At 47.0% G+C, this 24,007-nt stretch overlaps 1 long non-coding RNA gene across 1 annotated transcript in view; it reads left to right on the top strand.

Annotated features, from left to right (window-relative positions):
• Positions 1 to 4,420: 4,420 nt before the first annotated feature.
• Positions 4,421 to 24,007, top strand: part of LOC143768593 (uncharacterized) — an 85,095-nt gene continuing 65,508 nt past the window's right edge. The window contains exon 1 of the long non-coding RNA XR_013213959.1: positions 4,421 to 5,041. This is a non-coding gene — a long non-coding RNA (uncharacterized LOC143768593). The remainder of the gene's footprint in view (positions 5,042 to 24,007) is intronic.

Here is a 24,007-nt window from a genome sequence, read left to right on the forward strand (position 1 = left end):
ATGAAATTTATCTGCTGCTCTCTTATACCTTTCCTGAACCAATTCCAGATTTTCCTTTAGAAGAACAATATTCTGTTGTAAAGACGTGATTCTTTCAGCCACAGCTGGCAAGGGCGTATCTATGGGAAATTGAGGAAGAATGTTAGGGTGATAACCTAGATTGGCGTAAAAAGGAGACTGCTTAGTGGAAGCGCTCTGAGAGTTATTATAGGAGAACTCGGCCAGTGGAAGTAAATCCGCCCAATCATCCTGTAGGTGGCAGATAAAGCAGCGAAGATACTGCTCCAGGGTCTGACTAGTCAGTTCTGTTTGTCCATTAGTCTGGGGATGAAAAGCAGAAGAAAGGTTTACTTTAATGTCCAATGCGGCACAGAAATTCTGCCAAAACCTTGAAGTGAATTGCACCCCTCGATCAGAAATGACCTCATCCGGTACTCCATGCAATCAAAACACATTTTGAATCATTAAATCTGATGTCTGTTTAGCAGTGGGTAAGCCGATGCAGGGAATAAAATGAGCCGCCTTTGTTAACCGATCTACTACCACTAGAATGGTGTTCTTCCCTTGAGAGGTTGGTAACTCCACAATGAAATTCATGGAAATGGATCCCCATGGACGGGAAGGGGTGGGTAGGGGTTGCAATAGACCCGATGGTGAGGAACGTGGTGTCTTGCATCTCGCACAAACTTCACATGAAGTGACATAGTTTAGAACGTCCTTTCTGTAAGTGGGCCACCAAAAGAAACGTGAAAAAAATTCTTGTGTCTTTAGAACTCCTCTATGCCCAGCTATCTTAGAATCGTGGATGAGTTGCAATACTCTCAATCTGACCGTTTCAGGTATATACAGGAATTGCCCCTGAAACCACACACCATTCTTATAAACAAGGCTTACATCTCTAGGAGGTTGTGCCAGCAAAGAATCTGAATGGTATGCGTCTTTGATGTCCTTAAGTAGGTCTTGATTATGAATCACTCCCAGGAATCTAGAATCAGGAAGAATAGTCTTAGAAGGAGTAGATGGACGGGTCTCCATTGAATGGATCCTAGAGAGTGCATTAGCCTTTCCATTGCACGATCCTGGCCTATAAGAGATTACGAAATCAAATTGGTTTAAGAAAAGATTCCAACGGGCCTGGCGAGGAGTCAGGCACTTAGCCGACCTTATAAATTCAAGGTTGCCGTGGCCAGTTAGGACGACTATTTGCTGTGCCGCTCCCTGAAGAAGGTGTCTCCATTCCTTGAATGCGGCAATAATAGCTAGCAATTCTATATTGCCTACATCATAGTTCCTCTCAGCCGCAGATAACCGCTGGGAAAAGAAAGCACAGGGATGCAAGACATTCTTCTCACCTGTTCTCTGGGAGAGTATAGCTCCGATGGCACAGTCTGAGGCATCCACCTCTATTATAAAAACAAGTTCAGAGTTGGGATGCACTAGGATAGGTGTGGTGGTAAATTTATCCTTCAGACTGGAAAATGCTTCTTGGGCTTGAGGGGTCCAAGTGAAGCTAACCTCTTTCTGGGTAAGTTGTGTGATAGGTGTCACTACCTCAGAAAAATTTCTAATAAAACGCCTGTAGAAATTGGCAAACCCGATGAAGCGCTGCACTTCCTTCACATTCCTGGGAACTGGCCAATTCTTGATGGCTTGGGTCTTGCTTCCATCCATACTAATTCCCTGTGTAGACATTACATACCCCAGAAATTGAATTTCGGTCTGATGGAATTCACACTTCTCCAGTTTAATGTAAAGATGGTTCTGTTGTAGACGTTCTAAGACCATTCTCACATGTCCGTGATGTTCCTCTGTGGAGTTAGAAAAAATTAAAATATCATCCAGATAAATCACCACGAATGTATCTAAGAGATCCCTGAAAATGTAATTCACTAAGTGTTGGAAAGTGGCTGGGGCGTTACACAGACCGAACGGCATAACTAGATATTCAAAGTGTCCGTAGCGGGACCTGAATGCAGTCTTCCATTCATCCCCAGGTCTATTACAGACCAAATTATAGGCCCCACAGAGATCCAGTTTAGAAAAAATCTTGGCATGTCGTACTCTCTCCAATAATTCAGGGATCAAAGGCAATGGATAACGGTTTCTAATAGTGACCTTATTGAGTTCCCGATAATTTATGCAGGGTCTAAGAGATCCATCTTTTTTCTTCACAAAGAAGATGGGTGCACTTGCAGGAGATGAAGAGTGGCGTATGAAGCCCTTGGCTAGATTTTCGTCAATATAGTCCTTCAACGCCTTTAGTTCGGGCCCTGCCAGAGGGTAGATCTTACCAAAGGGTATTCCTGCTTTGGGCAATAATTCAATCGGACAATCGTATGAGGGGGAAGCTGGTCAGTGTTCCTCTTGTCACATACATTCGCATACTCCTGGTATATAGCTGGTTGTTCAGAGACTGACGTGGGTCTCTTAGGAACCGAACAAGCTGAAACTTCTGGACCCATCTGTTTCTCTGGAAAATGCAGCTCCTTGGTCTCCCAGTTAATTGTAGGGTTCTGAGCCTGCAGCAATGGTAGCCCTAGAATAATGGGAAAGTGAGAAGAGATGAGCAAAAAAGACAGCCTCTCCTGATGATCCTTACCCATAAGGACCTTCAAAGGCTCTGTTTCCTGATCCACTGGTCCAGAGGTTAGCAGGGAACCATCCACAGTCTCCATCTGTAAAGGAGTAGCCTTCTTCACTGAACGTATCCCATGTTTCTGGGCAAAGGAGATGTCCATAAAATTACCGCTTGCCCGTGAGTCAATCATAGCAGAGCTAGACACCCAGACCGAGTCAACCCAGAGCCTGATGGAAAGAAAGCAATGAGACTTGTTCTTCTTACAGCCCAGCTGGGACACTGCTGAGGAAACTTGAAAAACTGCGGCATTTACACAGTCATCAGAATCTGAAATAACGGAGTTTAAGTCTGAGAAATCAACATCTATAGCTGCAGATCTTTCTGGAGCCTGAGGTTCGGACATGACTGATCTCCTTTCGCAACACTCACAGTGAATGACTGCTGCAGTAGTCTTACGAGAACGGCTGGGGCAGTCTATAAAGAAGTGCCCTGACTTACCGCAATAGAAACATAGAATTTCTTTTAGACGATGTTCTTTGCGTGCATCACTAACCCGTCTCTGTAAAGAGTCCACCTGCATGGGTTGAGGTTCTGGTTCCCGTGTGATCCTGCTCAGAGGTTCCCTAGCTGGGGAGGAAGGTAGGAAATGGTTAATGCGATTACTTTCAGACCATCTCTCCTGTCTGCGTTCAGTAAGACGGGCATCAATACGGATGCAGTAGTAAATAAAGTCACCTAACGCATTGGGAGGGTCAGCACGCGCAAGTTCATCCTTAATCATGGGAGACAACCCTTTCCGGAAGATAGATTTTTTGGCGGAACTGTCCCAAGTGGAATCGAGGGCCCATCTCTTGAAATCCAAGGCATATTCGGCTACTGAGCGCTTACCTTGGCGCAAAGTCAACATGGCTGCTTCAGCTGTCGCACCTCGGTTAGGGTCATCAAACACCTGCCCCATGGCTAAAACGAAAGCATCCAGATTATTCAAACACTCATCCTCAGTCTCAATCAGGGGGTTTGCCCACATCAGAGCTTTGTTGGAGAGCAGCATGATTATAGTAAGCACTTTGGATCGTTCTGAGGTAAATTGCGAAGCATGTACAGAAAAAAAAGTTTGCATTGGTTAATAAACCCCCTGAATTTTTCACGTTCACCACCAAAACGAAAAGGGGGTAACTTGGGAAACCCAGAACCCGGAGGTAGGGATGGTGCCTGGACTCGTTCCTCCAGAGCCTCAATCCTGGCTCGTAAATCCTGGGTATTTTGTCCGAAAACTTGCAGATTGTGATTGTTAAGATCCTGTAGACTTGCAAAGCTGGTCTTTAAAGCCTGTATATCCGCAAGGATTTTATCAGTAATTCCACACAAGTCCTTTACGCGAGCCTCCATCTTCCCAGATCCTTTAAGGCAGAAGTGCTAGAAAAGAAAAAAGGAGCACAATAGTGTTTACCCGTGGTAACACACCTGACTGAATAGAAGGGAATGTGCTCACCTGAAATGGTTGTGAGAAGTCACAACCACTGTCATCACAGAAGGCATAAATGAAATATCTTCCCAGATCCTCTAAGGCAGAAATGCTGGAAGAGAAACAAGGGCGCACTATAGTGTTTACCTGTGGTAACACATCTGGCTGAAAAGAGGGGAATGCGCTCACCTGAAATGGCTGTGAGAAGTCACACACAACCACTGTCATCACAGAAGGAATAAACAGATACACGGTCCACTGCAGACACTAAAGTTGGCTTCTGAATCTTGTAATGTATTGTACACAGTCTATTTAGAGTCTTGTGCTTGGGTGCAAGAAAGACACAGTAGACAGAGGTTTAGTTATAACTTGCTTGTATTACTGCATACAAGTATGCCACAGGGAAAAAGGCTTTACACAATTGCAGGTACACAGGCAGGAGACACGGCAGATGACACGGCAGGTCAGAGTAAACATTAAGTTCAACATTAAGCACAAACTGGTTCCGAGTCTCTCTCTGTTACTTCCCTTGCAAATGTAGATCAGCATGCAGCAGAATTCCAGTGTCCACAAGTGTCCCAGAGATCCTCAGTAGGAGATGGAAGGAATACTAAGTCCAAGACTTCCAGGAGCAGGTCACAGGCTGACTGCAGACATGATTCAGAAGCACTGATTGAACAGCTGAGGCTGCTTAAAAAGGCAAGAGGCAGAGAACAGGGTGGAAACATAGAAGCTAGAAACTCCATACTGACTCAGGGCAGGGGTGGGATTCAGCCGGTACGACCCGGTACGGGGCAGCCGTTTACTAAAATTTCTATCTGCCAGCGTTCCGGGAGCCGGCTCTGCAGCGTGAGTGAACCGACTCTTTTTTTTTTTCCTTCCTTGTCTGGCGCCTGCAGCCTATCAGATTCAGCGAGCTCAGTGAGTGTGACTGTGAGTCATGTGGGAGGAGCAGACAGCAGAGAGGGAGATGTGGAGTCTGTGGAGTGTAAATGCCGGTGAGTCCAGTGATGTGATCACAAAATCAGTCCCCACTCCCTAGGAAGGCACAGCCGGTGCGGTTGAAGTGTCGCTGTATTGTTCCCCTCAGCACCCGGGCATTCACCTCACACAGGTACCGCAGCTGTGCAGCCTGTAGCCTCCCGTCAGGCCAGGCTTGTGCTGCAGAGGTGGCCATGCTGTTATTATCAGCTCCCTCTAATAACGGCTGCAGTTCTGTGCCATCTCCAATTATCTGACACTCTGCAGCTCTTCTTGTCTTTACACTTTTGCAACCTTTTTAATGCACCCAAAATATCTGCAAATCATGGTGATTAACCCCTTCATGTTGCAGCTATTGTTCTTTTTCTGCCACACCTTTCAGGAGCCTTTGTAAGGGCTTGGGGTTTTGTTTTTCTTTTTTGCAGGACAAGTTTTAGTTCTGAATGAGCCCATTTTACCATATAATGTCCTGAAAAACCAGGAAAAAAAAAGTTCACAGTGAGGTAAAATGAAGGTGGGGAAGCAATTCCACCGTATAGTTTGGGGGATTTGTTTTGCGTAGTTCAGAGTGCACGGTTTCATTTGAGGTGGTCTCACACGTGGCATCACAGGAGGCTGGGGCTGCACTCGCTTCTCTGCAGCGTCTCGCCACATTGATCACCTACAGTAAGGGTACCGTCTCACAGTGGTACTTTTGTCGCTACGACGGTACGATCCGTGACGTTCCAGCGATATCCATACGATATCGCTGTGTCTGACACGCAGCAGCGATCAGGGACCGATCAGAATCGTACGTCGTAGCAGATCGTTTGAAACTTTCTTTCGTCGCTGGATCTCCCGCTGTCATCGCTGGATCGGCATGTGTGACACCGATCCAGCGATGTGTTCGCTTGTAACCAGGGTAAACATCGGGTTACTAAGCGCAGGGCCGCGCTTAGTAACCCGATGTTTACCCTGGTTACCATCGTAAATGTAAAAAAAAAAAAACCGTACATACTCACCATCTGATGTCTGTCACGTCCCCCGGTGTCTGCTTCCCGCACTGACTGTGAGCGCCGGCCGTAAAGTAAAAGCAGAGCACAGCGGTGACGTCACTGCTGTGCTGTGCTTTACGGCCGGCACTGACAGTCAGTGCGGGAAGCCGCCGGCGGGGGACATGACAGACATCAGAATGTAAGTATGTAGTATTTGTTTTTTTTTACATTTACAATGGTAACCAGGGTAAACATCGGGTTACTAACCGCAGCCCTGCGCTTAGTAACCCGATGTTTACCCTGGTTACCTGGGGACTTCAGCATTGTTGGTCGCTGGAGAGCTGTCTGTGTGACAGCTCCCCAGCGACCACACAACGACTTACCAACGATCACGGCCAGGTCGTATCGCTGGTCGTGATCGTTGGTAAATCATTTAGTGTAACGGTACCTTAAGGCCAGGCCATCAATGTTAGTCATGGACAATCTCTTTAAACTTGTTCTATCTGTAATACTACCTCAATCATATTTACTGTAACTTAACTGTTAATAAAGTTGGTATGTAACTAGGGTTGCAGTGCCATATTCTGTTTGACTTGCTGGGATTTGTAGTGCTGTGCACCACCAGCAGGAGTTGATGGTATAGTAGCAATTATACATTTCTGTTCCACGTTGTGTTGAAATAAACTGAGTTTACTATTCCGTATGCTTTGCACAGCGTGTGTGTGTGTGTGTTTGTGTGTGTACAGTGTATACATTGCGTATGTACACAGTGTATGTGTGTGTAGTGTGTGTACAGTGTGTGTATACAGTGTGCGTGTAAGGCTACTTTCACACTAGCGTTGTTTGGTGTACGTCGCAATGCGTTGTTTTGGAGAAAAAACGCATCCTGCAGAATTATCTGCACAATGCGTTTTTTCTCCATAGACTTTTATTAGCGACGCATTGCGATGTAAGGCCACACGTCGCATCCATCGTGCGACGGATGCGTTGTGTTTTGGTGGACCGTCGGCACAAAAAAAGTTCCATGTAACTTTTTTTGTGCGTCACATCTGCCATTTTCGACTGCGCCCCCTCCTCCCCAGACCTTACAATGGGCAACGGATGCATTGAAAAACTGCATCCGCTGCCCACGTTGTTCATTTCTTTCACAACGTGCGTCAGTACATCGGGCCGACGCATAGCGATGGCCCCGTACCGACACTAGTGTGAAAGTAGCCTTAGCACAGTGCTTGCAGCACGCCTTTATTTTTATGAATTACAATCTTATACAGCACCAACATATAGCACAGCACTTGCTAATTCAGAAAGGACGTGTACAAAAAACGGCACATATTACAAAGTAATACAGGTTAGGCTGGGTTCACATTGCGTTAGTGGCGTCTGTTAGATGGACTACGTTACACAGCGGCATAAACGCGGTGTAACGCAGTCCGTTACGGCCACCATTGACTCCATTGTCGGACGCATCAGTAGCGCACACCCACAATGGGCGAGCGCTAGGGATATGCCATCATTGAGTGACGGACCCGGAGCCGCGGGCTGCAGCGTTTCCGGGTCCGTCACTGCTAGCGCAGATAGAGCTAGAAGATGCTCTATCTGCGCTAGCGCGATGTAACGTCGGCACTTGCGTTAACAGCAGCCAGTTAGCATATGTGCTGAGCGGGCTGCTGCTAACGCAGTGTGAACCCAGCTTAGGACTACAACCGAGTAGCGCGGGCTCTGTTCACAAGAGCCAACAATCTGCGGAAACAGCAACGCTAAAAAACAGTCTTTACTGCTTCACTAGATACTTACACAGGTGTATCATGAGGCTGTCACTTTACAGGCAAAGAGTGGGAACGATGACAGAGTAAAATCTAGTTTTATTTAAAAAAGAGCCGGTTCACGAGCCGAAAGAGCCGGCTCTTTATAGTGAGCGGAGCCGAAAGAGCCGGATCACCAAAAAGAGCCGGACTGCCCATCACTAGTTCTCAGCGACTGCACGACTGCAGCTCGCCCTGTGTGAGCGGTCACATGGTGCCGCCTCATTAAGATGATGAATATTCATGAATATTCATCATCTTAAATGACCGTTACCACCTGACCGCGGCACTCACACAGGACGAGGAGGACGGTGCAATGCTGCGCAGGGACAGAGCGAGGTGGAGGATTCCGTTCCTCTGCTACGCGGTGTGTGAGCCTGTGAGGTGACTCAGGTGAGTATGAATCATTCCAGCCAGGGAGGACGGGGGAGCCGGCGGGGAGGAGGAGGTCTGCGGTGGACGGCCAGGACGGGGAGCCATGCCCATGAATGATACAAGATGGGACTGGGAGCGTCGGGGAGCCGGCGATGAGCCACGCATGGGGGGGGGGGGCAGCGGGATGAATCATGAATCATTCCAGGCAGGCAGCCAGGGAGGATGAAGGGAGCCGGCGGCGAGCATGTAGGAGGTCCGCGGTGGACGGGGAGCCATGATACAAGATGGGACTGGGGAGCCGCGCCGGCGATGGGCCACGCATACGGGGGGGGGGGGGGATGGGAGATGAGCCAGTGCCTGAGCCACCCATGCATACATAACGTATTCTTGTCATTAAGGGAGACAAACTGCTCCCAAAAATATGAATCGTGCCACTGGGCGTGGCTTATTAGTATGGGCGGGGTTATTGAAAATGGGCGTGGCCAAAATTCCGGCGACTTAGAGGACCTGTTGTTAAAAATTTGAATCCCACCCCTGACTCAGGGTAAAGTAGCTGCAGCAGGACAAAGCAAAATGGCAGACGGAAAAACCAGGTTACAATAACAGAAAATCACAGCAGATATAACAAAGAGACCGAGAACCTTACAATAGGTTTCATTTATAGGTCATTTTCAAAAATGTAAGGATGGACCTCTAACAAGTTCCCTTGAGTAATGGTTGTAGGAAAAGAGACCCTGAATCTAACAATGTATCACTTAGTTTCCTGGTTTCAGTAGTTGTGATACAATTAGCGTTTTTACATTAAGGATGAAGCAAAGGTGAGAAAGCTAACCCCGCCCCCACCACAGTTGACCCTGCCCACACCAGACTCTGTATGTGCATAGTCTATTGACAGTGAGCTGCTTATCACATGAGGGGGCAGTTTCTATACTGCACCACCTCATCAAATTCTCCCTCCTTGGTATACTGTCCCCTACTAGCTGTGCCCTTACACTGCCCACCCCGTTACCGCACTCCTCACACTACTCTATTCTGTGACAACTCACACTTTTCTACATCCATTTCTCCTCATACTATTCCTCTCAATAGTCTCCTCACATGTTTTCCCCTCCCTCCTCATACTGTCTCCTCTCACATCCCCCTCTCAAACATACTGTCTCTTCATATATTTACCCCTTGCTCTCCTTACTGCCTCCTCACACATCTCTCCGACTCCCCATACTGTGTCTGCACACATCCCACATCACCCTCGCTCCCCATACTGTGTCTGCATACTTTCTTCCTATCACTCACCATACCGTAGCTACATATATTCTTCCCCACGCTCCTCATAGTGTGTCTGCATCCATCCCCCCACTCACCATACTGTGTCTGCACCCATCTCCTTCCTCACTTCCCATACTGTGTCTGCACCCAATCCCTCCCTCGCTTCCCATACAGTATATGCATACTTTACCCTCCTTAGCTCCCCATACTGGGTCCACACCCATTCTCCCCTTTCTGTGTTCGCACCCATCCCCCCACTCACCATACTGTCTGCACCCATCCCCTCCCTCACTTCCCATACAGTGTCCGAATACATTATCCCCTTTAGCTCCCCATAGTGCATCCGTACCCATTCTCTCCATTCTGTGTTTGCACCAATCCCCCATTCACCATACTGTATCTGCACTTATCCCCCTTATATTGTTTACTCATACATTCCCCCCTCTAGCTCCTCATACTGTGTCCGCACCCATCCCCCCATTCACCATACTGTGTCTGCACCAATCACCTCACTCACCATACTGTGTCCACACCCATCCCACCACTCACCATACTGTGTCTGCATCCATCCCTCCACTCATCATACTATGTCTGTACTGATCCCCCACTCACCATACTGTGTCTGCATTCATTCCCCTATACTGTTTCCTAATATATGCCCCATCTCCATCCTTGCTCTCCCGCTCCTGTCACATAACCTGATCACATTGCTGACATCGCTCTGACCAATCTTCCCATCTCTTTCTTTAATTAACCAAGGCGAGGTTCCATCAAAGTAAGAGGATAGGGTCCAGTAAGTTTGAGTGATGGGGTGAATTGGCTTGTGTTCACGAAGTAAAAGTGATTCGAAGGTAGCTAGATCAGATCTGAGCTCTGTGACCAGCTGGAATGTTGAAATAAAGGATTGCAACTATAGACACGAGAACCATGATAATAGTATGTTTCGGTAAAGGTTTTTGAGTTCATATAGATTTGGTAGAGTAAAGGCCCCGTCTCACATAGCGATTTACCAACGATCACGACCAGCGATATGACCTGGCCGTGATCGTTGGTAAATCGTTGCGTGGTCGCTGGGGAGCTGTCACACAGACAGCTCTCTCCAGCGACCAACGATCAGGGGAACGACTTCGGCATCGTTGAAACTGTCTTCAACGATGCCGAAGTCCCCCTGCAGCACCCGGTAACCAGGGTAAACATCGGGTTACTAAGCGCAGGGCCGCGCTTAGTAACCCGATGTTTACCCTGGTTACCAAAAAAAACAAACAGTACATACTCGCCTTTCGGTGTCCAGGTCCCTTGCCGTCCGCTTCCTGCTCTGACTGAGCCGCCGTACAGCGAGAGCAGAGCGCAGCGGTGACGTCACTGCTGTGCTCTCACTTCTCACTGTACGGCCGGCAGTCAGTTAGAGCAGGAAGCAGACGGCAAGGGACCTGATGGACATCAGAAGGCGAGTATGTACTGTTTGTTTTTTTTTACATTTACGCTGGTAACCAGGGTAAACATCGGGTTACTAAGCGCGGCCCTGCGCTTAGTAACCCGATGTTTACCCTGGTTACCAGTGAAGACATCGCTGGATCGGTGTCACACACACCGATTCAGCGATGTCAGCGGGGCCTCAACGACCAAAAAAAGGTCCAGGCCATTCCGACACGACCAGCGATCTCGCAGCAGGGGCCTGATCGCTGGTACGTATCACACATAGCGAGATCGCTATGGAGGTCGCTGTTGCGTCACAAAACTAGTGACTCAGCAGCGATCTCGCTAGCGATCTCGCTATGTGAGACGGGGGCTTAAATGCTGTTGATAGAACATGTTTAAGTCTATTTTTATTGCTAAATACCCAGATCATGAATCTCTTAACTCACATCCCGGCAGGAAATTCTTGGTTGTCAAGTAGAGGGGTCTGAAAGACGTAAGTACAATTGATCACTGGGAGCATGCAAGCTGCACCTTCTCTGAGCCTTCTGTCAGTTTAACAGCCGGCTCACAGAACAGCTGACTCCCAATCCGGGAGGCGGCAAAATGCAGCCACTGGGGAGACACCTCAGACTGTTGCATCAGACAGCTCCATGGCACCCCTCCTGCTGGCTGCACCTGAGGCAGATGCCCAGTCATATATATGCCTATTAGGGAATGGTTGGACAACTGCTCAAATGCCAGATAGTCACAGCAATGATAATGTGCTGGTAATAAAACCTTCACTGTAAGTAAACAAAAGCACAGAGCCTGAGCCACACATCACTTAATTCAGTGTTTTAACCCTTATCTTATGCTGTCCTCAGATTACTTAACTAAAACCTGCTGACAGATTTCCTTTATACTAGATTTCTATGCAAGCAGAATGTTCATTTATATAATTGTTCTCTGTTTACAGATCATCATGTTATCTGCAGCACATCTCTTGTTGACAAAGTACAATGTGCTGTCAAGATTGAAAAATTTTAAGCTTGCTTAAAAATTATCCCACACAAAGAACAAGCATTTTGCTCATTTGCTGGGTGATTGCTAATCTGTTTACACTTGGCCAATAATAGGGAACGATCTTAAGACAAATTTTTTTCGAAGCCGTAGCAAAGAGAAAAGTTCATATGCGTTAATGGGACACATGGACAGGAGTTGTTCTGCTGGTCAGAGGATTGAAGGGGCATTTTAGTGGCGGCAAATGTGCACACTAGCTTCTCCTTACTACAAAATCTCATAAAAGGTTCAAATTAGGTTTAATAATCACTGATGTCCCATTCTGATGTGTTGTAGAAAAGCTAATAACTTCATAGCTAGATCTTCAACTGTTTGAGGAGATGTCTCTCCTTAAAGGTGTTTTCTATAACTTTGAAATTGATGACAATGACTGATATTGAGGCCATCAATATCAGATTGGGGGGCGACCCATCATCTGTTCTCGGCGTCTTACTTTTGAAAAGTAAGCCAAGAATATGCAATACTTGAGATGTTCAATAAGCTTCTGCCTTCTTCTAAGTGGTTATACCCAAGCAAATGAGATCAAAAAAGCAGGAAATTCTTCTCTTCCGTGGAAAACCCACTTGCAATATTCTCATGGAATCAGAAGCCCAAAAAGTACAAAAGGTCTTTGGGTGACCATAATTTATTATATCTACTATTGAAATTGATATCCACATGATAGTTCCAAAGGACAAGTCTCCATTAAAAGCTTTATTGTTTCAAATCTTGAGGGAGTATTGACAAGGAGGTACTTGACATATAGATAGAACGTATTGAGGATTCATGCACACAACAAGGATGTTTGTATGGACCTAGTTGGGTGGCACATGGTGTCCTTATAGTTTATCATTACCAACGTGTAGACCTTCCATGTTCCTCTATATGGTGGTCTCAGTGAAGAGCTGCATTTTCCCATTGCTTCTAGGCAAGAACACTTCTGCAGTAGAGAATATGATGAACTTGGAGCATGTGGACCTAGAAAAAAATCTAGAAAAAATGCTGCAGATTGTCTAAATGGTCCTACATGTTGGAGAAAACAACAGAACATTTTAGATGGTCACCTATGAAGCTCATTTTATTTCTAGAGTGTAGCATTGAGCAAAAAGATTAGCAGGACCCTGGTTGGTAGTCTGTGGCCACCAGACCAGAGCACTGAGAACCTCCACCAGCTCCTTTTCCAATGAATATGCCTTCTAACATGATTATATTGCGGCACAAAGTATTCATGATGTCGTGGAGAAGAGGGACCGGGAATCCTTCCGGACTAGCAAGGTGACCGCTGGACCAGAGAACTGAGAACCTCCTACTATCTACATCGGCTCAGTTTCTGATTCGTATGCCTTTCCGACGTGGTTATATTGTGGCACGAAACATTCATGATGTCGTGGAGAAGAGGGACCGAGGATCCTGTAGGACTAGCAACGTGGCAGCTGGACCAGGGTCCTGCAAATCTTTTGCTCAACTCTACCATAGTGATAATTAAAAATTGTAGTGTTATTAATTATGACATTTTCAATTTTGCATTAACCCCTTCCCGACCCATGACGCCACGTAGGCGTCATGAAAGTCGGTGCCAATCCGACCCATGACGCCTATGTGGCGTCATGGCGGGAATGCTTCCCTGCGGGTCCGGTGACCGGGGTCATTCAAATGTCACCGTACCCGAAGGTGCAGGGGGACCTGTACTTCACCCCGGGGGGGTGTGGCTTTGCCCCCCCCCCGGGTCTACGATCGCTCCTGGCGACCTTTTTTTAACCCCCTCCAGCTCTGATTGGAGCTAGCGTCCATGTGACGCTTGCACTCCAATCAGATGTGGAGGGGCGGAGAAAAACAGTGTCTGCCTCGCTCCTCAGCTTCATCCCATCCGTGGAAGCTGAGGAGCGAGGTGCCCGACTGTTCACCTGCCCCCCCAGACACCGCGATCGCTGCCGCCGCTGCTGCATACCGCTTCAGAGCGCTGCCGCTGCCGCTACTGCCGCCTCCCCCACTGCTACCGCCAGCACCACCGCTGCTGCTGAGGACAGGTACCTCCACTCTCCTGTCCTCCACTCCCCCCAACCTCTGCTCCCTCCCCCCTGCCCCCCTGATCACCCCCTGCTCCGGTGATCACCCCCCCTGCCCCCCTTTATCACCTGCTGCTGCTCTACTTTCTTTTCTCCTACCGCCCCCCTGCGTCTGTCAGCCCCTCCTCCCCTGGTGATCACCCTCTAAAGTGATCATCGCTAATCACCCCCTGCCCCCCTGATCACCCCCTACCCCCCCCCCCCGATCACCCCCTGCCCCCCCTGATCACCCCCTGCCCCCCCTGTCCACCTGATCACCCCCCTTTATCAACTGCTGCTGCATTTTCTTCTTTCCTACCGCCCCCTGCATCTGTCAGCCCCTCCTCGCCTGGTGATCACCCTCTTCAGTGATCACCGCTAATCACCCCCTACCCCCTGATCACCCCCTGCCCCCCCCCCCTGTCCACCTGATCACTCCTCTGCCCCCCTTTATCACCTGCTGCTGCTGCTGCGTTTTCATCTCTCCTACCGCCCCCTGCGTCTGTCAGCCCCTCCTCCCCTGGTGATCACCCTCTTCAGTGATCACCGCTAATCACCCCCTGCCCCCCCTGTTCGCCCCCTGCCCCCCCTGATCACCCCTTGCCCCCCCCCCTGTCCACCTGATCACCCCTCTGCCCCCCTTTATCACCTGCTGCTGCTGCTGCGTTTTCATCTCTCCTACCGCCCCCTGCGTCTGTCAGCCCCTGCTCCCCTGGTGATCACCCTCTTCAGTGATCACCGCTAATCACCCCCTAAACCCCCTGTTCGCCCCCTGCCCCCCCCTGATCACCCCTTGCCCCCCCCCGTCCACCTGATCACTACTCTGCCCCCCTTTATCACCTGCTGCTGCTGCTGCGTTTTCATCTCTCCTACCGCCCCCTGCGTCTGTCAGCCCCTCCTCCCCTGGTGATCACCCTCTTCAGTGATCACCGCTAATCACCCCCTGCCTCCCCTGATCACCCCCTGATCACCCCCTGCCCCCCCTGATCACCCCCTGCCCCCCTGATCACCTGCTGCTGCCAGCTTCATCTCCATCTGACGCTGCATCTCCTCAGCCCCCTCCTGTCCCCCCGCGCCTGACAGCCCCCCCGCTCCTGACAGCCCCCCCCGCGCCTGACAGCCCCCCCGCACGCCTGACAGCCTCCTCCTGCAGAAGAGTTTCACCAAACACTCGCACATACACACGCACACGCAACACTATAATAAAGTTTAGATTTTTTTTACACACGCACACACACCACACACACAATGTCCCGCTCATCCCAGTCATCCCAGTCACAAAGGCTGTACTCAGCTGAGGAGGCATATTCCTTTCTTGCCTCCGAAGCTGATAGTGAGGGTGAGGACCCCACTTTTCTGTATTCCTCCCCCTCTTCCTCCTCCAGTGACACGGACTCGCCACCCCCAAGATGTCGCAGGACGAGAAATCGCCCGGAGCCCAGCGGAGGAGAGCCGGAGCCCAGGGGAGAAGACACACAGCCAAGGGTGAGTATCCCCCAACCTAGTGCTAGTCACGCCCAACCTAGCACTAGTGCCCCCACCTGAACCCCCGTCCCTGAAAATTTTGCTCCACGGATTCCTGATTTCATTCCCCAATCAGGAATCCAATTTGAGACTGCCAACCTCAGGGAAATAGACTTTTTCAAAGTCTTTTTTTCGGAGTCAATTGTCAGTCTCATGGTGGAGCAAACAAACTTATATGCCCTGCAATTTTTTGCCCAAAACCCAAGTTCATCATTTACTACTTGGAATCCCGTTGACTCCGTAGAAATGATGAAATATTGGGGACTGGTCCTTCACATGGGGATTGTGAAGAAACCAGAAATTCGCCAATACTGGAGTACTGATATTTTATATCAAACTCCAATATATGGCATGGTTATGAATCGCAAACGTTTTGAGGCGATTCATAAATGTCTTCATTTTAGGGACAACACTGACATCCTTCCCCGCGGTGACCCGAATTTTGATAGACTGTTCAAAATTCGGCCGGTCATCGAACACTTCAGCAACAAGTTTGCTGAAGTGTACATTCCCCAAAAAGAAATTTGTGTGGATGAATCCCTCGTCCACTTCAAAGGGCGGCTTCAGTTCCGTCAGTACCTGCCAAGCAAAAGGGCGAGGTACGGGATAAAGCTCTACAAGATCTGTGAGAGTACCTCAGGGTACACTCTCAGCTTTAGAGTTTATCAAGGAAAGGACAGCAGTATCCAGCCCCCAGAATGTCCACCCGCTCTGGGGGTGAGTGGGAAAATAGTGTGGGATTTGGTTCACCCACTGCTTGATAAAGGTTACCATCTGTACGTTGATAACTTTTATACAAGCATCCCACTCTTTCAATCCCTCTCTGCCAGAGCTACCATCGCTTGCGGTACTGTGCGCAGAAACAAGAGGGGTCTCCCTTTGTCGCTAATTGAGCAGGCTCTCCCAAAGGGTGAGAGCCGGGCCCAATGTAGCGGCAACATGCTTGCGGTCAAGTTCAAAGACAAAAGGGACGTCTTTTTCTTGACCACAATCCATGGTCCCGGCACCACGGCCACCACCGTTCGAGGTACCCCAGCACAGGTCCACAAACCGGACTGTGCCCTGGGGTACAACAAACACATGGGGGGAGTTGATCTTTCTGATCAAGTCCTCCAGCCCTATAGTGCCATGCGGAAGACGAAGGTGTGGTATAAAAAACTGGCTGTGCACATCGTACAAATGGCACTGTATAATGCATACGTGGTATCACGATGTGCAGGTCAGACCAACAACACCTTCCTTCAGTTCCAGGAGGCGGTGATAAAGGCCCTGATTGGAGGCCTGGAAGGAGCGGGCCCCAGCACCCCTGGAACTCAAGGATCCCGTATGGTACCAGGGCAACATTTTCCCTGTGAGGGGAGAGCAAAAAAAAGGTGTCGGGTGTGCTATAAAAGGGGGATAAGAAGGGAAACTCGTTTCCAATGTGAAACGTGTCCCGACAAACCTGCACTGTGTTTGAATGAATGCTTCAGAATTCATCACACGTCCGTGGACTAGCCACATCCTGATATTCCACTACAGAACTCACCCACACCAGGCTGATATACACAACACCACACACACACCAACCTGACGTACACTACACCACACCCCAACCTGACATACACTACACCACACACATCAACCTGACGTAGTGTGTCAGGTTGGTGTGTGCGGTGTGGTGTACATCGGGTTGGTGTGTGGTGTGGTATAGTGTACGTCAGGTTGGTGTGTGTGTGTGTGTGGTGTACACTACACCACACACCAACCTGACGTACACTACACCACACCCCAACCTGACATACACTACACCACACACACCAACCTGACGTAGTGTGTCAGGTTGGTGTGTATGGCGTAGTGTACGTCAGGTTGGTGTGTAGAGTGGTATAGTGTACATCAGGTTGGTGTGTGTGTGTGGTGAATACTACACCACACACACCAACCTGACATACACTACATACCTTCCATACACAACATGGTGTCCGCTAACGATTGGAGCTAATTTTTCATTCAAAAAGTCAAATGGCGCTCCTTCCCTTCCGGGCCTTGCCGTGCGCCCAAACAGTGGTTTACCCCCACATGTGAGGTATCAGTGTACTCAGGAGATATTGCCCAATACATTTTAGCATCCATTTTACCCTGATGCCCATGTGAAAATGAAAAAAATTCAGGCAAAAATAAAAATTTTGTGAAAAAAAGTACTTTTTCATTTTGATGGATCAATTTGTGAAGCACCTGGGGGTTCAAAGTGCTCAATATGCATCTAGATAAGTTCCTTGGGTGGTCTAGTTTCCAAAATGGGGTCACATGTGGGGGAGCTCCAATGTTTAGGCACACAGGGGCTCTCCAAACGCGACATGGTGTCCGCTAAAGATTGGAGCTAATTTTTCATTCTAAAAGTGAAATGGCGCTCCTTCCCGTCCGAGCCTTGCCGTACGCCCAAACAGTGGTTTACCCCTACATGTGAGGTATCGGTGTACTCAGGAGAAATTGCCCAACAAATTTTAGCATCCATTTTATCCTGATGCCCATGTGAAAATGAAAAAAATTGAGGCAAAATAAAATTTTTGTGAAAAAAAAGTACTTTTTCATTTTTATGGATCAATTTGTGAAGCACCTGGGGGTTCAAAGTGCTCAATATGCATCTAGATAAATTCCTTGGGGGGTCTAGTTTCCAAAATGGGGTCACTTGTGGGTGAGCTTCAATCTTTAGGCACACAGGGGCTCTCCAAACACGACATGGTGTCTGCTAACGATTGGAGCTAATTTTTCATTCAAAAAGTCAAATGGCGCTCCTTCCCTTCCGAGCCCTGCCATGCGCCCAAATAGTGGTTCCCCCCCACATATGAGGTTTCAGCGTACTCAGGACAAATTGGACAACAACTTTTGGGGTCCAGTTTCTCCTTTTACCCTTGGGAAAATAAAAAAATTGTTGCTAAAAGATCATTTTTGTGACTAAAAAGTTAAATGTTCATTTTTTCCTTCCATGTTGCTTCTGCTGCTGTGAAACACCTGAAGGGTTAATAAACTACTTGAATGTGGTTTTGAGCACCTTGAGGGGTGCAGTTTTTAGAATGGTGTCACTTTTGGGTATTTTCTCTCATATAGACCCCTCAAAGTGACTTCAAACGTGAGGTGGTCCCTAAAAAAAATGGTTTTGTACATTTTGTTGTAAAAATGAGAAATCGTTGGTCAAATTTTAACCCTTATAACTTCCTAGCAAAAAAAAATTTTGTTTCCAAAATTGTGCTGATGTAAAGTAGACATGTGGGAAACGTTATTTATTAACTATTTTGTGTCACATAACTCTCTGGTTTAACGGAATAAAAATTAAAAATTTGAAAATTGCGAAATTTTCAAAATTTTCACCAAATTTCTGATTTTTTTAGAAATAAACGCAAAAATTATCGGCCTAAATTTACCACTAACATGAAGCCCAATATGTCACGAAAAAACAATCTCAGAATCGCTAGGATCCGTTGAAGCGTTCCTGAGTTATTACCTCATAAAGGGACACTGGTCAGAATTGCAAAAAACGGCAAGGTCATTAAGGCCAAAATAGGCTGGGTCATGAAGGGGTTAAGTTCTACAAAGTTGAAACCAACCCGATGTTGTCGCACAATTATAAAAAAGGAGAAAATGCCATTTTGTTTTGTGTATAAATTTCAATTTATTTCCAAGGAAGGCTATCATGATGAGGCTCGAGGAAGCCACATTCCACCTTAAGACACAGTATTAATGCTGCTAGGTAACAAACATTAACGAATGACATGCATTGAAAGCATGGGACTGTAAAATGTGCTGATTGGAGATAATGATACATAACTGAAAACGGAATTCAATGGAATTTACTAGTAAACATTCAGATTGCAATCAATGGGCTTTGCCCATTTCCAATCCCCAACAGAATTCGTAATGCAGCACTATTTCCAAGAATTTCAAATCTCCATCAAAACAGATCCTAAACCGCGTTCAGATTTAACTTCGATCCGCGTTTGCCAAAGCGTAACCCAAAAGAGTTAATGTTGTAACCGACTTGGGCTTGTCGTGACTGTCGACCATTTAGGTAATTGGCCAGTAATTCCTCCAGTGAATTCTTTAAGTTTTCTGTATCATCTGTCTCGTAACGTGGACTCTGGAGTTCCACACATGAAGCACTTTTAACAATTTCCATCAGATCACAAATGTTCAACGTTGGCCCCACATCTCTCTCGAAAACTGTGTTCACTGGAAAAAAAAGTGAAAAATGGCTCATCATTAATAAATATCTTATTCCGAAAAAATATACTGCAATTACCTAAAAAAACAAGTAAAGAAGAAAATCCTAACGAGACAACCCTAGTACACATGCCACATTTTGTGCCCATGTGGCTGGGGTATGTGTGACACTGGATGTGGATACAGATGACGCCTCCTCCACCTTCATTCTCCCTGTGCTTCTGATGCCTCAGCGCACCGGGCGTGATGACATCATTACATCACCGATGACATCATTACATCACGATTGCTGTGCCAAGCAGAGACTATACCAGCAGGGAAAATGGGAGAGGTGATTTTTTTTAATTAGTACTTTGTGGGGGTTATCATACTATTTGTGGTGCCATCTACTATTTGGTAGGCTATTTGAGGGGCCATCATGCTACTTGTTTGGCCATCATATTATTTGGAGGGCTATTTGTAGCGCCATGATGCAATTTAGTGAGCCATCATACTATTGGGAGTGCTATATGCGGACAATCATAGTATTTGGAGGGCATCAAACTACGTGAAGGGCTATTTAAGGGGTCCATTGTCCTATGATCATACTGTTTGAGGGCTATTGGTGAGGCCATAATACCTTTTGGGAGACTATAGGTAACCATTAAACTGTTTAGAGAGCTGTGTGGGGAGCCAGTTATATGTTTGGAGATATGTGCAGGGTACATTATACTGTGTACAGGGTTGTACATGGTCAATCATACTGTGTGGAGGGTTGTGTGGGGGCCATTATACTGTTTGGAGGGCTAGTGTGAGGGATTGTATGGGGGCCACTATAGGGTATGGATGGCTGTGTGGGGGGCAATTATATTGTGTAGAAGGCTGTGTTGGGCCATCATACTGTGTTGGGGTCACCGTGGGGGTTTCATACTTTGCAGGGGGTACAGTAGGGTCATAATACTGTCCATGTGGTGGTTAATTTGGAGGAATTCATTGCGGAGGTATCTTACTGTGTTTGAGGAGCACATTTGTTGGTATCATACTTTATTAAGGGCTATCCTAGTGTGTGGGAACATTAAGGGGCTTTAATACGGATAAAATTACTGAAAAGTTGTGGGGATATACTCTTCTGAGACACCGTTGAACATTTTTTTTTTTTTTTTGGGGGGGGAAGGGAAGGCAATCCAATCAGAACTTGTGTTATGGGGGCTCCATGATTTCTATATATGCTCCTGCAGGAAAGGAAATCTCATAGAAAGAATCAGCTGTGATCCCGTGCTGTCCTGCCTGTATACTCTGTGGAGATCAGACTGAAAGAATCCATTGTGTCTTTCTCCTGAGACATCTGGCTTATATCAGGAAACTTAAGCAAAGTTGACATTTCCTTTTATGGACGCATTCCTTCTTGACATTGTAACCTTTTACCTACATACCAGAAACTGTACCTTATCTCTAGTATAGACTGTTTTTGTAAAAGGATGTGAAATATGAGCGCTTGTGCGCATGTCTGTAAATGTATGACTCTTTTCTATATAAAGGAGGGGTAGAGTCCAGTGAGTCAGACGTGCTCCTGGGCTTCCCCTGTATATGATCACACAACCTTTTGTGCTGCGTGTCATTTCACTCGGATCCCTACCTCTAGTAAGCCAGGGACTGAGAAGGACTTAACATTTCTTTGGTGCACCGAACAGGGACTCGAGGTGAGAGTATTTGCTCGAGATTTACCTGCGGATACGGACAACGGAGATCTGGGATAATGGACGGCAAATGAACTGAAAAACCTGGCCAGGTAAGAGACATTATTAGTTCTCTTTTATCTGCCCTGTATTATCCGAAAGATCCCTATGAGCCGTGTCACGCTGGGTTAGTCTAGTAGTGAGTAGATACCTATAAAACTCGGGTTACCATATTGTATAGATTTATGAGTCCTGTCCCTGGCAGTGTGTGAACAGTGTGAAGGTTGTGGTATGTTGTGAAAGAAGAGCAAAAGTGCGTAGAAAAATAAGCCGAAATAGTTGGGGTATAAGCCTTATACACGGAAGTCAGCCTAACTGGGTCATGTGGTTGCGTCCTTCTGGGAGACCTCCGCCCATGCTTGACTCTCATTAAGTGCTTAACCTCCTTCATTTCTGGATAAGGTTTGATAGAATGAGCCCAGGACGCGGTTTCATGAGCCTGGGACAAGTATGCTAACTGACACAGAAAGTTTTGTGATCTGTATGGTGTTGCTGGGTCTGTTTGCGTGCATAATAGCACTTAAGTACGTTCTGCACGTTAGGAAGAACGGAGCAGACAAGCCTTTCAATATTTTAGCTCCCTAGGAGAGAAGGCAACGAGACATCACCATAGAGTAAGTGATTGTCCAAACGTCACCTGGGGTAGAAATAGCTAATATTGAAGAGAAAAATGGGAAATAAACAGACAAAAACCGTCTTAGGACAAGTGGAAGCAGCAGATATCATACAGGAAAGATGTGGAAAGATAGTCAGAAGGCAGATTAGGAGGGTAAGAGAAAAATTGGGAATTTCAGAAGCACTTATGTTCAGTACAGAATGGGAAAAACTGAGTAAAGAACGAGGTGGAATTATCAAAGACAATGGGTGGGAAGAAATCATACATTGTATGATAGAGGTCTCAAAAACAGCTAAAGAGGAGAATTGGAAGTACGATCCAGACACTTCCAAATGGATCATGGGGAAGGGAAAAAGTTGTGACATAATCCCGCCACCTTACCTAGATCCAAAAGCCCAATCATTTGTACCATCTGGAAGAGCAGAAGGAGGAAAACAATTTCCAGCCTTGTATCCCAATCTTGGTGGGGTAGGAGGATGGGAATGTTCACACTGTGGACAACAAAATCCAGATTTAGAGCTGTTTATAGACGGTAGTAGGTTTGCAGATGACACAGGTAACTTCCATACAGGGTATGCAGTTGTGTCAGAATCTGAAACTCTCAAAGCAGAACCACTTCCACCAAAACAGTCTGCACAAGAAGCAGAACTAACAGCATTGATTGCAGCGCTAAAAATAGCTGAGAATCAGACAGCTAATATATACACTGATTCTAGGTATGCACATGGTATTGTGTTTGACTTTGGAGTAATCTGGAGAGCTAGAGGTTACATGACAGCGTCAGGACAACCTGTAAAACATGCTTCTTTGATCAAACAGATCTTAGAGGCTGCACAAGAAACAAAAGAAGTAGCAGTAATTAAGGTAGTTGCACATGTGAGACTCGACACTAGGGAATCTAGGGGAAATGATAGGGCTGACAAAGCAGCCAAAGCAGCAGCGGTCAAACCCTTACAACAGGTTCATACTGTAAATCCCACAGAAAATACTGAAGATAGACTGAGACAAGCACAGGAAGATGCAGGAGAAGAGGAGAGGGACAGGTGGAAAAAGGAAGGGGCAGAAGAACAAGCGGGAATTTGGAAGAAAGATGGACTAATATGTCTACCTAGAGCCTGGTACCCGATTGTAGTTGGTGGACTACACCACCCTACTCATGTGTCTGCAAATGCAATGACACTACTGGCAAAGCAAGTCTGGTTGGCTCCAGGTTTTGGCAACTACGCAAGAGACTATTGTGCTGCATGCGTTATATGCCTGGCACATAATCCCGGACAGACAACAAAGACCCCTATGAAGCACCACGTCCGACCTCTCTATCCGTTTCAGCGATTACAAATAGACTTTATCCAGCTGCCAAAAAGTAATGGGTATGAGTATGTGTTGGTGTGTGTGGACATGTTCTCAGGGTGGCCAGAGGCCTATCCAGTTCGGAAGGCTTCAGCTAAAAACACTGCTGTAAAGCTAGTTGCCGAACTGATACCCCGTTACGGTCTCCCTGAAGTGATCGAGTCAGATAGGGGTACTCATTTCACTGGAGAAATATTTCAAAATGTACTGAAAATGTTGGGTGTTGAAAGTCAGTTACACACTCCGTACCATCCTCAAAGTTCTGGTAAGGTGGAACGCATGAATGGAACTTTAAAATTAAAAATACAGAAAGCCATGGCTGAAACAGGAAAGCCTTGGACAGAATGCCTTCCACTGGCCCTTTACTCAATACGCAATACCCCAAGGGGTAAGACTAAACTGTCTCCATATGAAATTTTGTTTGGCAGGACTGCCAATTTAGGATGTTATTTTCCACAGCAGCTTGTGTTAAATATTGAGTCATTGACTTCTTATGTGCAAAATCTTCAGAAACAATTAACTAAGGTGCATGCACAAGTTTTTGCTTCCCTTCCAGATCCTGACAACACAGAAGGAAGTCACAAGTTGGAACCAGGTGATCAAGTCTATGTAAAAAGACACACCAGAAAGGCTCTAGAACCAAGGTTTGACGGACCCTT

This window comes from Ranitomeya variabilis, chromosome 4, assembly GCF_051348905.1.
Source record: "Ranitomeya variabilis isolate aRanVar5 chromosome 4, aRanVar5.hap1, whole genome shotgun sequence".
Lineage (NCBI taxonomy): Eukaryota > Metazoa > Chordata > Amphibia > Anura > Dendrobatidae > Ranitomeya > Ranitomeya variabilis.